The sequence below is a fragment of the Bos grunniens genome, chromosome X, assembly GCF_055505025.1.
Source record: "Bos grunniens cultivar Pamir isolate PY7600 chromosome X, Bosgru_T2T1.0, whole genome shotgun sequence".
Taxonomy (NCBI): Eukaryota; Metazoa; Chordata; class Mammalia; order Artiodactyla; family Bovidae; genus Bos; species Bos grunniens.
This window is the reverse complement of record NC_141194.1, coordinates 127,341,740-127,357,921: the sequence shown is the minus strand read 5'-3', so window position 1 is coordinate 127,357,921 and position 16,182 is coordinate 127,341,740. Positions and strand designations below refer to the sequence as shown.

Below are 16,182 nucleotides of genomic sequence, written 5' to 3'. Positions count from 1 at the left end.
GAACAATGCATGGTGTCTACTCTTGCCATTTCTATTCATCATTGTAGTGGAAGCTTGAGCAAATGGAATAAGCCCCCTACCCTGACAAATCCATCCGAATTGGAAAGGAAGAAATAAAGCTTTATTTATTCACAGATCATCCTGTATGGAGAAAATAACAAAGCACAGACACAAAAAAGCCACTAGACCCATAAACAAATTTAGCAAGGCCAACAGGACACAATATCAACATCAAAATATCGCTTATACTTGTACATACTAGCACCAAAAATTCCAAAAATGAAATTAAGAAAGCAACTGGATACGTAATAGCCTTCAAAAGAATAAAACATTAGGGATAAATCCCATAAAAAATGAATAAGACCTGCAAACTAAAACTTAAAACATTATAAGACATAGCTGAGAAAATTTAAACTTAGTAAAGATAGTTCATGGGTTGGGAGACTCAATATGGCAACCTTCCCCAAGTTTATCTGTAGATTGAGCCCAATATCTATCAAAATCTCAGCTGAATTTCCTGTAGAAGTTGACAAGCTGATCTTAAAATGTATGCGGAATATACATTTATATCACCTTAAATAGCCAAAACATTTTGAAAAAGGAAAACAGTTGAAGGATTTATCATACCTATTCCAGAAGTCATAAAGCCACAGCAATCAAAACAGTATGCATCTTGTACAAAGATAGTCACGTAGATCAGTGGAACAGATTGAGAAAGTATGAACAAATCCTTAAATTTATGATGAGATGGGTCTTCTATTATGGCAAAATACACAACAAATGTCGCCATTTTAACCATTTTAAAGTATCAAATTCAGTAGCATGAAGTACATCCCCAATATGTAACCATCACCATTATCTAATTCTAGAATATTTCCATCACCACAGATGAGAACACCATGTGCATTGTGAGTCTTCATTACCTCCCTACCGTACTCCTTGGCAAATACAAACAGGCTTTCTGTCTCTATGTATATACTTTTTATGGGTATTTCATACAAATGGAATCATGATATGTAACCTTTTATACCTGGCTTCTTAGTGTAATATTTTGCAGTTCATTCACATTATCTGTAGTTCATTCACATTATTGTATGTTTCTTTTAATGGGAGAATAATATTCCATTTTATGGATGTATGACATTTTATTTATCCAGTCATATGTTTGTGGACATTTGTGTTGTTTCTACCTTTTTGCCATTGTGAATAGGGTTACTATGGACATTCAAGTACAGGTTTTGTTTGAACACCTGATTGCAATTTTGGGGGTCCACAACTAGGAGTAGAATTGCTGGATAACATGTTAATTCTGTGTTTAACTAATGGAAGAACTCACCAAACTGTTTTACATAGAGGCTGCACCATTTACAGTCCCACTTAGTAATGTATGATGATTCCACACTCTCCAACAGTTGTTATTTTTCTTTTCTAATTTACGGTTATCCTAGTATGTGTGAAGCAATTTTCATGTGCATTTCCCTAAGGCTAATGATGTGAAATTGGACTTCCTGGTGGCTCAGACAGTAAAGAATCTGCCTGCAGTGCAGGAGACCAGGGTTTGATCCCTAGGTTGGGAAGATCCCCTGGAGAAAGTAATGGCTACCCACTCCGGTATTCTTGCCTGGAGAATTTCATGGACAGAGGAGCCTGGTGGGCTACAGTCCCTGGAATTGCAAAAGAGTTGGACATGACTGAGCAGCTGACACTTTCAACTTTCAATGACGTGGAGCATCTGTTCATTTGTTTGGTAGCCATTTATATGTTTTCTTTGCAGAAATACTAGTACTTTGGGATAAATTTTACAAAATTTCTGGAAGACCTGTACACTGAAAATTACAGAAGGAATTAAATACTACAAACATAAATTGATATCTCATGCTCACAGATCTGAACACTCAATATTGCTGGATGGGAGCTCTAGAAAACTGACCTATAGATTCAATGCATTCCCAATGAAGCAACAGTAGGACTTTGAAGATAAACTGACAAAGTGATTCCACCTTTCCATAGAAATACAAAAGGCTAAGGAGAGCCAAAATTTTTGAAAAAGAACAAAGATGCAGGATTTATACTACTTCATCTCAAAACTTGATATAGATCAACAATAATTCAGTGTGATCTTGTATAAAGATAGATTTACAGATCAATGGATCAGAACAGTTCACAATATACTCAAAACTATATGGACGATTGCCTTTTTTTAAATTTATTTTAATTGGAAGCTAATTAAGAGGTGGATGAAACTATTATACAGAGTGAAGTAAGTCAGAAAGACTATTGCCTTCTGACTGAGATGTAAATGCAGTACAACAGAGAAAAATAACATTTTCAGCAAAATACTGGAAACATTGGAAAAGCACATCTTTAAAAACAAAAAAACTCACATAACATACAAAAATTAACTAGATATCATGAGACAAAACCAAAATACATGCCACCTGCAAAGTACTGCAGTACTGAGAAGCACTACTCCCTGGAAGCTTGAGGGCCAAGAGGTTGACGTAAGTGAACTGTGTTGTACAAACAAACTAAGGAAGATTCATAATGATGCACCCAAAGCTACACAACTAGTGGGTGGGAGATGCAAGGTAGCAGCCAGGTTTCCTGACTTTCGGCTTAGGCTTCTCTGCACTATTCTGGTCAGTTGCACCCTGTGGCAGATTCCCTCTGATCCCAGAGGACAAGTTCATGCCTTGTTTCTGGGACAAAGCCCCTGTCATGTGTCCTTGCATCTAAATCCATGACTTGTGGGACTTCCCTGGAGGTCCAGTAGTTAAGATTTCAGCCTCGGGGGCTCCCCAGGTGGTTCACTGGTTGAGACTCAGCCTGCCAGTGCATGACACGTGGCTTCGATCCCTGGTCCGGGAAGATTCCACTTTGCACGGAGTAACGAAGCTGGGCTCCACAACTGTGGAAGCCCTGGTGCCCTAGGTCCTGTGCTCTGAAACGAGAAGTCAGGGCAATGAGAAGTCTGAACGCTGCAAAAAAGAGTATCCCTGGCTCACCACAGCTAGAGAGGCCCACCACAGCAACAAGGACCCATCTGCTGCTGCTAAGTCGCTTCAGTTGTGTCCGACTCTGTGCAACCCCATAGACAGGCTCCCCCGTCCCTGGGATTCTCCAGGCAAGAACACTGGAGTGGGTTGCCATTTCCTTTTCCAATGCATGAAAGTAAAAAGTGAAAGTGAAGTCGCTCAGTCATGTCCGACTCTTAGCGACCCCATGGACTGCAGCCCACCAGGCTCCTCCATCCATGGGATTCTCCAGGCAAGAGTACTGGAGTGGGGTGCCATTGCCTTCTCCAAAGACCCAGCACAGCCAAAGTAAATATATAAATAAAAAATTATAAAGAACCTATGAACTGATTATGTGGTTCTGATATCCATGTTAGTGGAGCATCACCATCTGCTGGTTGATTCCTTGAACTATATCAGAAAGCCCTTGGGGTGTTGTGTTGCCAAAGGCTTCACCACAGACACAGTCACTGCTGCACAGCCAGTTTTGATAAGGTCAAGAGAAGAAAGAGAAGATAGCTTTTGGGGCACAGGAAGGGAGTGGGGGTGGTGGTGGATGTCAACGTGAGGCTACAGAATCTTGTATAACTCGAAAATATATTTGAGCAGCGTCTTCTACTTGTGGATTCTTTGAACTGCATCAGAAAGGTCCAGGGGAGATGTGTTCCTAAGGCCTCAACAACAGGAACAGTCATCTGAGAAGAGTCAGTTTTGATAAGGGCAAGAGGAGAAAGAGAAGTGAGGTCTTGGGGCACAGCATAGGAGTGGGAGGAGCGGATGTCAATGTGAGGCCGTAGAACCTAGTGTAACTCAATAACCTACCATCTGCTGGTGGATCTCATGAACTACATCAGAAAGCCCTGGCGATGTGTTGGCCACTCATTTTACATCAATCAATGAGCACTGACCAAGGGGAACATTGATCACGTGGAAGCAGTCTATCCTCCAGGATAAATCTTTGTTACTGATCAGCTTGATTCAGAGCTGATCAGACGAGCTCCACAGTCTCAGGACCTCAAAAGGCAAGGCACTGGCTGAAGCTTGCAAGGGCATGATGACTAAAGTTCTGCCTCTGACCTTCCATCCACACCAGCAGTGAGAGCCCTTAAGCCACTTCTGTAGTATATGCTTGCTTGCTACTCAAAGTGTGGTCTAGGGACCAGCAGCATTAGCATCACCTGGGAATTTCTGACTCTGAGGCCTCCATCACAGGCCTATTGAACCAGGACTTGTATTTTCATAATATGCCTGGTGATTGCATGCACATTAAAGTTTGAGAAGCACTACGCCCTGGTAGCTTGAGGACCGAGAGGTTAACGTAAGTGAACTGTATTTTAAGTGAGTTTAAGGCAAAACTAATACAATTATGTAAAGTTTAAAAATAAAATTTAAAGACTCACAATGATCTACAAAAGCCACAGAACTAGGGGTGGGAGATTCAAGGTTAGCAGCCAGTTTGCTTGATTTTCAGCTCAGGCACTTCTTCACGATTTTGGTCAGTTGCACCCTGTTCATGCTTTGTTTCTTGGACCAAGCTCCCGTCATATGTCTGCATCTAAATCTATGACCTGGGGGAACTTCCACAGTGGTCCAGTAGTTAAGACTTCACCTTCCAGGTCTTCCCTTGGGGTCCCAGTGGTTAAGATTCCACCTGCCAGTGCAAGGGACAGAGGTTCAATTTCTGGTACAGGAAGACCCCACATGCCAAGGGGGAACTAAGCCAGGGCGCCACAACTATTGAAGCCATCACTAGGGCCTGTGCTAGGAAACAAGTCACAGCAATGAGAAGCTCATAAAATTGAACCAAGAGAAACCCTGGATCGCCGCAACTAGATAAAAGCCCACTGAAGCAAGGATGACCCATCACAGTCAAATAAATACATGAATAAAAAAAGGAACCTGTTACCTGATTATGTGCTTCCGATTTCTATGCTAGTGGAGAAGAGCCATCTGCTGGTGGATTCCTTGAATTACATCAGAAGTCCCTTGGAGTATTGTGTTGCTAAGGTCTTCAGACACAGAGACAGTCACCCTCGCACAATTTTGATATGAACAAAAGAAGAAAGAGAAGAGAGGTCTTGAGGCACAGGAAGGGAGTGGGAGTAGATATCACTGTGAGACTGTGGAGCCAAGTAGAACTCGAAGAGCTAGTGAATCAGTGCCTTCTGATGGTGTATTCCTTGAACTACATCTGAGAGCCATGGAGGTGTTGTGTCAACAAGGCTTTCAGCAACAGGGAGAGTCACTCCTGCACAGTCACGTTTGATAAGGGCAAGAGAAGAAAGAAAAGACAGGTCTCGGGGCACAGGAAGGGAGTGGGAGAGTAAATGTCAATGTGAGGCTGTAGAGCCAGGTAGAATTCAGGAAATGTAGTGTAGCAGCACCATCTGCTAGTGGATTTGTTCAACTAAATCAGAAAAGCCTGTGGGTGTTGTGTTGCCAAGGCCTTCAGTCACAGGGACAGTTCCTCCTGCACACCCAGTCTTCAGAAGAGCAAGGTAAGAAAGAGAAGAGAGGTCTTGGGGTACAGGAAGAAAGTAGGGGGAGTATATCTCAATGTGAGACTGTAGATACTTAAATAACTGGAAAACTTAGTGGGGCAGCGCCATCTGCATGTGGAATTCTTGAAGGACATCACAAAGCCTTGTGGGTGTTGTGTGTCCATGACCTTCAGGTACAGGAACAGCCATCCAGCACAGACAGTTTTGATATGGGCAAGATGAGAAAGAGAACGGGGGTGGTCCCAAGATGGTGGAGGAAAAGGATAGCGAGACCACTTTCTCACCCCCAAATCCATCGAAAGATCGTTTGAATGTTGAGCAACTTCCACAAAATAATTTCTGAACACTGGCAGAGGACACCAGGCACGCAGAAAAGCAGCCCAATCTATTCAAAAGGAGGTAGGACAAAATATAAAAGATGAAAACAGACAAAAGATTTAGGGACAGAGACCCGTCCTGAAAAGGGAGTTGTGAAGGAGAAGTTTCCACATTGTAGAAAACCCTTTCATAGGTGTGTCTGTGGGGAGTTTTGGGATCTCAGCGGGCAACATAACAGGACGGGGGGGATGCCCTACAGAATATGCGCCTCACCACAACTACAAGCAGAGATGGAGAAGCGGCACAGACACTCTCTTCCACCAGCAGCAGGTGGGGGCTGGACTGGGAGGTACAGGCTGCATCATTGGTCCTTACGGTAAGGACCGGGCCTGAATGCCCTGAGGACAATCTGAGGAAGCCAATGTGAGATAGCAACCTAAACCGTGGGATTGCTAGAGAGATGAAAAACAAGAAATAAACCTTTCCTGTGAAAGGCTCTAATGCCACAGGATGACCCCTGGTGTGCTCACAGAACAAAGGATTGAGCGAATACCAAATGAGAGCAAGCCAGCTGCCATTTAGGGCCCTCCCTCCCCAGTGCCAGAGAGGCAGCTGTGTCACAGCCAGAGCCGGAAGGCAAGGGGCTGCTGCAATCTTGGCCCCAGAGACTGCATCTTCTATCAAACTGTGAGCAGGCTCCCAGTTGCTAATCATGTCCTCCTGGGATACTGGACAGTTCACATCTGCCAGGAGTGTCACAACCTGAGATCAGCTCCCCAGAGGAGATACGTAGCACACCTGAGGCTGTCACAGTGCACCTAGGAAACCAAGTGGCCAGGACCGGGGCGGTGCACAAGATGCATGGCCCACCTGGGACAGTGCACTCACCAAGCGCCCAGTTACCTGAGTTGCTCAGACCTGGGAAAGGCACAAAACCCACAGCCCATCTGGGTCTGTGCCCCTGCAGAACACCCTAGAACCTGAGCAGCTTAGACCTGGGAAGTGCACAAAATGCAGGGCCCACTTGGGACAATGCCCTTGCAGAGCACCCTGGAGCCTGAGCAGGGTGGACCCAGGAAGTACACGCCGCCTTGGGCTGTGGCAAACCCAGTGTGGCCCATCCACTGCAAGCACTCCCCACACATGCCAGTGGTATTTGTTTGCAGTGCCCCTCCCTCCCCACAACACAACTAAACAAGTGAGCCTAAATAAGTGGCCACCTTCGCCCCCTTGTATCAGGGCAGAAATTAGACATGGAAGAGAACTGAAAACAGAGGAAGCCAAAATAAACAAAGAAGGGGGAACCACTCTGAAAGTGACAAGTGCAACAGATTAAAACCCTGCAGTTAATGTTGAGACTGTGCACTTGAGAGGCACCTATAGACCTTGAAAACAAGGTCTCAAGCCAGAGATGAGCCAGAATATACATAAGATATATATGCCAGATACACAAGCCAGAATAAGGGGTTATCTGACTGGTTCCAAATAGGAAAAGGAGTACGTCAAGGCTGTATATTGTCACCCTGCTTATTTAACTTATATGCAGAGTACATCATGAGAAACACTGACTGGAAGAAGCACAAGCTGGAATCAAGATTGCCGGGAGAAATATCAATAACCTCAGATATGCAGATGACACCACTCTTATGGCAGAAAAAGAAGAGGAACTAAAAAGCCTCTTGATGAAAGTGAAAGTGGAGAGTGAAAAAGTTGGCTTAAAGCTCAACATTCAGAAAACGAAGATCATGGCATCTGGTCCCATCACTTCATGGGAAATAGATGGGGAAACAGTGGAAACAGTGTCAGACTTTATTTTTGGGGACTCCAAAATCACTGCAGATGGTGACTGCAGCCATGAAATTAAAAGACGCTTACTCCTTGGAAGGAAAGTTATGACCAACCTAGATAGCGTATTCAAAAGCAGAGACATTACTTTGCCAACAAAGGTTCGTCTAGTCAAGGCTATGGTTTTTCCTGTGGTCATGTATGGATGTGAGAGTTGGACTGTGAAGAAGGCTGAGTGCTGAAGAATTGATGCTTTTGAACCGTGGTGTTGGAGAAGACTCTTGAGAGTCCCTTGGACTGCAAGGAGATCCAACCAGTCCATTCTGAAGGAGATCAGCCCTGGGATTTCTTTGGAAGGAATGATGCTAAAGCTGAAACTCCAGTACTTTGGCCACCTCATGCGAAGAGTTGACTCATTGGAAAAGACTCTGATGCTGGGAGGGATTGGGGGCAGGAGGAGAAGGGGATGACAGAGGATGAGATGGCTGGATGGCATCACTGACTCAACGGACGTGAGTCTGAGTGAACTCCGGGAGTTGGTGATGGACAGGGAGGCCTGGCGTGCTGCGATTCATGGGGTCGCAAAGAGTCAGACACGACTGAGCGACTGATCTGATCTGATCTGATGAGACACAAACGCTCTGAGTGATCAGGCCTCATCACTGGCCCCGAATTGAATTCCTCTCCTCCGCAGGCCAAGAACCCTGCCATCTTTCACGGTCAACAACCTTTCACCTTGGGGCACAGAAGTCTGACACAGGCCAGTGCTACCTGAGCACGTGGACCCAATATTTCCCATGACCCATGCTTTAGAAAAGTCTGACTCGGGCCAGAATCAATTGATGCCCTGAACCTCACATTTCCTATCCTATTTGTGACACAAATTATGACTCAGGCCAGAGCTAAGTTACCACCCAGGCCCAACATTTTCCAATTTCCTTGTGGCACAGAAATTTGACTCAGGCCAGACCTAACTTACACCCCGACCCAACTTTTCTCATGCTCCGTCCACCAAAAAAGCCGGACTTGGTCAAGAGCCTATCTCACACCTGGACCCATCATTTCCCTTGACCCTGGCTTTAGTGAACTATGACTGTGGCCAAAGCTGACTGACTACCCTGACCAAATATTTCTGATGAACTTCGAGGCACACAATTCTGATTCAGGCTAGAGGCACCTTACTCTCTAGACCCAACATTTCTCACAACCCTTGTTTTAGAGCAGTCTGATGTATGCCAGAGCCAACTTACATGCGGAACCCCTCCTTTTGAACCCCTTTTGCAGCATTTAATTCTGACACACCAGAGGTAACTTACCACATGGATGCAACATTTCCCATGACCCTTACTTTAGAGAAGTCAGACTCAGGCTGCCAGAATACAGAAAGGCCACCCCAAACACAGCAATGTAAACAAGATGAAAAGGCAGAGAAATACCCAGCATGTAAAGGAACAGGACAAATGCCCAGCAAACCAAACAAAAGAGGAAGAGATAGGGAATCTACCTGATAAAGAAGTCTGAATAATGATAGTGAAAATGATCGAAAATCTTGAAAACAAATTGGAGTTACAGATAAACAGCCTGGAGACAAGGATCGAAAAGATGCAAGAAAGGTTTAACAAGGACCTAGAAGAAATAAAAAAGAGTCAATATATAATGAATAATGCAATAAATGAGATTAAAAAACACTCTGGAGGGAAGCAACCGTAGAATAACAGAGGCAGAAGATAGGATAAGTCAGGTAGAAGATCGAGTGATAGAAATAAATGAAACAGAAAGGGAAAAAGAAAAAAGAATTAAAAGAAATGAGGACAACCTCAGAGACCTCTGGGACAATGGTAAACGCCCCAACATCCAAATCATAGGAGTCCCAGAAGAAGACAAAAAGAAAGACCATGAGAAAATACTTGAGGAGATAATAGTTGAAAACTTCCCTAAAATGGGGAAGGAAATAATCACCCAAGTCCAAGAAACTCAGAGAGTCCCAAACAGGATAAACCCAAGGTGAAACACCCCAAGACACATATTAATCAAAAGAACAAAGATCATACACAAAGAACAAATATTAAAAGCAGCCAGGGAAAAACAACAAATAACACACAAGGGGATTCCCATAAGGGTAACAGCTGATCTTTCAATAGAAACTCTTCAGGCCAGGAGGGAATGGCAGGACATACTTAAAGTGATGAAAGAAAATAACCTACAGCCCAGATTACTGTACCCAGAAAGGATCTCATTCAAATATGAAGGAGAAATCAAAAGCTTTACATACCAGCAAAAGCTGAGAGAATATGGCACCACCAAACCAGCTCTCCAAAAAAGCTAAAGGATCTTCTCTAGACAGGAAACACAGAAAGGGTGTATAAACTCGAACCCAAAACAATAAAGTAAATGGCAACAGGATCATACTTATCAATAATTACCTTGAACATAAGTGGGTTGAATGCCCCAACCAAAAGACAAAGACTGGCTTAATGGATACAAAAACATAACCCCTATATGTGTTGTCTACAAGAGACTCACCTCGAAACAAGGGACACATACAGACTGAAAGTAAAGGCTAGCAAAAGATATTCCATGCAAATAGAGACCAAAAGAAAGCAGGAGTAGCAATACTCATATCAGATAAAATAGACTTTAAAACAAAGGCTGTGAAAAGAGACAAAGAAGGACACTACATAATGATCAAAGGATCAATCCAAGAAGAAGATATAACAATCATAAATATATATGCACCCAACATAGGAGCACCACAATATGTAAGACAAATGCTAACAAGTATGAAAGGGAAAATTAACAATAACACAATAATAGTGGGAGGCTTTAATACCCCACTCATGCCTATGGATAGATCAACTAAACAGAAAATCAACAAGGAAACACAAACTTTAAATGATACAATAGACCAGTTAGACCTACTTGATATCTATAGGACATTTTACCCCCAAAACAATGAATTTCACCTTTTTCTCAAGCACACATGGAACCTTCTCCAGGATAGATCACATCCCTGGCCATAAATCTAGCCTTGGTAAATTAAAAAAAAAAAAAAAAACTGAAATCATTCCAACCATTCTTTCTTACCACAATGCAGTAAGATAAGATCTGAATTACAGGAGAGAAACAATTAAAAATTCCAACATATAGAGGCTGAACAACACGCTGCTGAATAAACAACAAATCACAGAAGAAACCAAAACAGAAATCAAAATATGCATAGAAACGAATAAAAATGAAAACACAACAACCCAAAACCTATGGGACACTGTAAAAGCAGGGCTAAGGGGAAGGTTCATAGCAACACAGGCTTACCTCAAGAAACAAGAAAAAAAGTCTAATAAATAACCTAACCCTACACCTAAAGCAACTTGAAAAGGAAGAAATTATGAACCCCAGGGTTAGTAGAAGGAAAGAAATCTTAAAAATTAGGGCAGAAATAAATGCAAAAGAAACAAAAGAGACCATAGCAAAAATCAACAAAACCAAAAGCTGGTTCTTTGAGAAGTTAGATAAAATTGACAAAACATTAGCCAGACTCATCAAGAAACAAAGAGAGAAAAATCAAATCAACAAAATTAGAAATGAAAATGGAGAGATCACAACAGACAACACAGAAATACAAAGGATCATAACAGACTATTATCAGTAACTATATGCAAATAAAATGGACAACTTGGAAGAAATGGACAAATTCTTAGAAAAGTACAACTTTCCAAAATTGAACCGGGAAGAAATAGAAAATCTTAACAGACCCATCACAAACATGGAAATTGAAACTGTAATCATAAATCTTCCAACAAACAAAAGCCCAGGACCAGATGGCTTCACAGCTGAATTCTACTAAAAATTTAGAGAACTAACACCTATCCTACTCAAACTCTTCCAGAAAATTGCAGAAGGCAAACTTCCAAGCTCATTCTATGAAGCCACCCTAATACCAAAACCTGACAAAGATGCCACAAAAAAAGAAAACTACAGGCCAATATCACTGATGAACATATATGCAAAAATCCTTAACAAAATTCTAGCGAACAGAATCCAACAACATATTAAAAAGATCATACATCAACCAAGTGGGCTTTATCCCAGGGATGCAAGTATTCTTCAATATCCGCAAATCAATGTAATACACCACATTAACAAATTGAAAAATAAAAACCATCTGATTATCTCAATAGATGCAGAGAAAGCCTTTGACAAAATTCAACATCCATTTATGATAAAAACCCTCCAGAAAGCAGGCATAGAAGGAACATACCTCAACATAGTAAAAGCTATATATGACAAACCCTCAGCAAACATTATCCTCAATGGTGAAAAATTGAAAGCATTTCCCCTAAAGTCAGGAACAAGACAAAGGTGCCCACTCTCACCACTACTATTCAACATAATTTTGGAAGTTTTGGCCACAGAAATCAGAGAAGAAAAAGAAATAAAAGGAATCCAGATTGGAAAAGAAGAAGTAAAACTCTCACTGTTTGCAGATGACATGATCCTCTACATAGGAAACCCTAAACTCCACCAGAAATTTACTAGAGCTAATATACAAATATAGTAAAGTTGCAGGATATAAAATTAACACACAGAAATCCCTTGCATTCCTATATACTAACAATAGAAAACAGAAAGAGAAATTAAGGAAACAATTGCATTCACTAAACATTTGCAAGCAAAAGAATAAAATACTTAGGAATATATCTACCTAAAGAAACAAAAGACCTATATATAAAAAATTATAAAACACTGGTGAAAGAAATCAAAGAAGACACAAATAGATGGAGAAATATACCATGTTCATGGACTGGAAGAATCAATATTATGAAAATGAGTACACTACCCAAAGCAATCTATAGATTCAATGCAATCCCTATCAAGCTACCAGCAGTATTTTTCAGAGAACTAGAACAAATAATTTCACAATTTGTATGGAAATACAAAAAACCTCGAATAGCCAAAGCAATCTTGAGAAAGAAGAATGGAACTGGAGGAATCAACCTACCTGACTTCAGGCTCTACTACAAAGCCACAGTCATCAAGACAGTATGGTACTGGCACAAAAAATATAGATCAATGGAACAAAATAGAAAGTCCAGAGATAAATCCACACACCTATGGACACCTTATCTTTGAAAAAGGAGGCAAAAAAATAAAATGGAGAAAAGACAGTCTCTTTAACAAGCAGTGCTGGGAAAACTGGTCAACCACTTGTAAAAGAATGAAACTAGAACACTTTCTAACACCATAAACAAAAATAAACTCAAAATGGATTAAAGATCTAAACGTAAGACCAGAAACTATTAAACTCCTAGAGGAAAACATAGGAAAAACATTCTCCGACATAAACCACAGCAGGATCCTCTATGACCCACCTCCCAGAATATTGGAAATAAAAGCAAAAATAAACAAATGAGACCTAATTAAAATTAAAAGCTTCTGCACAGCAAAGGAAACTATAAGCAAGGTGAAAAGACAGCCTTCAGAATGGGAGAAAATAATAGCAAACAAAGCAACAGACAAAGAATTAATCTCAAAAATATACAAGCAACTCCTGCAGCTCAATTCCAAAAAACAAAAGACCCAATCAAAACGTGGGCCAAAGAACTAAATAGACATTTCTCCAAAGAAGACATACAGATGGCTAACAAACACATGAAAAGATGCTCAACATCACTCATTATCAGAGAAATGCAAATCAAAACCACAATGAGGTACCATTTCACGCCAGTCAGAATGGCTACTATGCAAAAGCCTACAAGCAATAAATCCTGGAGAGGCTGTGGAGACCCTTACAACCCTCTTACACTGTTGGTGGGAATGCAAACTAGTACAGCCACTATGGAGAACAGTGTGGAGATTCCTTAAAATAGAAATAGAACTGCCATACGACCCAGCAATCGCACTGCTGGGCATACACACCGAGGAAACCAGAATTGAAAGAGACACGTGTACCCCAATGTTCATCGCAGCCCTGTTTATAACAGCCAGGACATGGAAGCAACCTAGATGTCCATCAGCAGACAAATGGATAAGAAAGCAGTGGTACATAGACACAATGGAATATTACTCACCCATTAAAAAGAATACATTTGAATCAGTTCTAATGAGGTGGATGAAACTGGAGCCTATTATACAGAGTGAAGTAAGCCAGAAAGAAAAACACCAATACAGTATACTAACGCATATATATGGAATTTAGAAAGACAGTAACGATAACCCTGTATATGAGACAGCAAAAGAGACACAGATGTATTGAAGTCTTTTGGACTCTGTGGGAGAAGGCGAGGGCGGGATGATATGGGAGAAGGGCATTGAAACATGTAAATTATCATATGGGAAACAAATCGCCAGTCCAGGTTTGATGCATGAGACAGGGTGCTCGGGGCTGGTGCACTTGGATGACCCAGAGGGATGGGATGGGAAGGGAGGTGGGAGGGGGGTTCAGGATGGGGAACACATGTACACCCATGGTGGATTCAAGTCAATGTATGGCAAAAACCAATACAATATTGTAAAGTAAAATAAATAAACAGAAAAAAAAAAAAGAAAAGATAATTGAGACAATATAGAAAATGTGGATCCATATTTGGGCTAGCTCCTTCTCACCAGATGGGAGAATAGCAACAGGGTTCAATGTTCAACAGTTTAACAATGCTTATAAAATTGCATATTTCACTGAACAAAAACTATTTTAAGTATATGAAATAAAACTGTGTAAACTAGCAAAAAAAAAAAAAAAAGTTAACCAACGAATGATATTAAACTTAAAGCCATTTTGTTAAATAAAATACAAAACACCAAGGCAGCCAAAGGCTGTCAGCTGAACGCAGCACACGCTCGCTCAGAGGCTTACTTTCTCGTTTCACGTGGAAAATAACAAAAACGGCCTCAATGGTTAAGGTCACAAAAATGGTCAACATCAACACTTGAACCAACCTGGCAACAATATACCCACCACAAACGCATAACAGTACAAGGCGCAATCAGCTCCATGGCGACCAAAGGTCACCGGACTGTGCGCCATCCCCACACCACCCAGCCAACGGCACCCACCCTTTTCTCACAGTAAGCCACAAACACTACAAAACATTAAGACCATGAAGGGGAAATGGGTTCTCGAGACCCACAATTAAACAAAGAAAATTTTCTCCAAGTTTCATCGGGCTGTTACAATAACGCCAAACACCAAACCCGGAAGTGCCTGAGAGACCTCTGCCATCCACCCAGAAGCTGACCGAAACATCTGTCATTGTCCATTAGGACACACCACCTACCTGACTCTCCAAATCACACCGGAGACAGCCAAATATGAATAGAGTAAGTAAAACGAATGCTTTTGGGATCTCAGGAAAGGGACCTGCCACGTCAAATCCTAACTGAGGAGAATGGTGGATGGAAACCCCACAGGACAATCCAGACAGTCGGAAGCTTAGTCTTGCGCTTGCTCACAAGCTAGGGCTTCTTCAACAAGGTTTCCACGGCCCCGCCTCCCAACGTCGTCATTGGCGGGTCTGAGATGATTGATGGGGCGATTGTCCATTCCACTCACGTAGGTCTACTGGAGGGAAACTGTTTTCCAAGGCCCAGCTGAAGTAATGAAATCTCTGCTCATATTCCTATGAGTTTCTCTATGTGTGTCCATCCTTCAATGCCTAGCTCTACTTCTTGGATCTTTACCCAGATTCTGTGCTTTGTTTCTTATCATCTTAGACTTTGGAAACAGTGCACATTCAGTTTACCCAGGCCTAGGGCTATTACCTCCCCCTCCAGGAAGCCATCTGAACTTTACTCCTTCCAGGCATAATGTGAGTTTTTCATATTAGATATGGACATGGAGATATACCAGAGCAGAGTTGCAGGGGAATTGTTTATGAACTCTGGGATCAGATAGTACTGGGCTGGGAACAGTGGGAAGGAACCAAGGTTTGCACTTGGAAATTTGGCAAGTCAGTTCAAGTTCCAAACATTTTGGGAAGACCCGAGAACATTGACAACAAGCTAACACATAGAAGCCTCCTAGGATTGGTACCACCCTTCTCAAGATTTTCATATCCTTTCCTGCTTTTCATTCTCTGAAAATCTTTTACTACCTACAAGGCCCAGGCATAAATCATTTCCCTACCCGTTTTCCTGAATTCATGTTCCAACTCCAACCACAAGAAGTGTTATTTCTCCTGTTGGTATAGGAAGAAATATATGAGGACTTCATATCTCTGCTGCAAACGTTGCTAAACTTCACAGAAATTCAGAGTGAGACTGGAAGCCTACTGCTTTCCCTGGAGGCCTCCTGAGAGATTTTGGAACCTGTCCTCCATTTGTGAGTTGTACAAACAAGAAGGTGCAGCTTCGCTAGGCTTGACTACCTTGAGTGTTTAACTCATCTAACATCTACAGGGTGTGTGGACCACAGACCCCCTGGTCCCTTAGCTGGATTGCATGGTCATAAGTTGCACAGGGTTCCTAGGAAAGATGATGTAATGGTAGCACTGTCCTTCCCATGGGAAAGATCATTTAGGAGGGTGTTTGAGACCTCATGGTGGGAACAGTGTTATGCAGCAGTCCATGAT

General features: G+C 42.0%; 1 long non-coding RNA gene across 1 annotated transcript; it reads right to left on the bottom strand.

The window, feature by feature from the left end:
- Positions 1-99: 99 nt before the first annotated feature.
- Positions 100-15,075, bottom strand: LOC147341360 (uncharacterized). The gene is made up of 2 exons (XR_015159602.1): positions 14,890-15,075; positions 100-2,941 (listed from the first exon to the last, which is right to left on the bottom strand). It is a non-coding gene; the product is annotated as an uncharacterized LOC147341360 (long non-coding RNA).
- Positions 15,076-16,182: the final 1,107 nt, after the last annotated feature.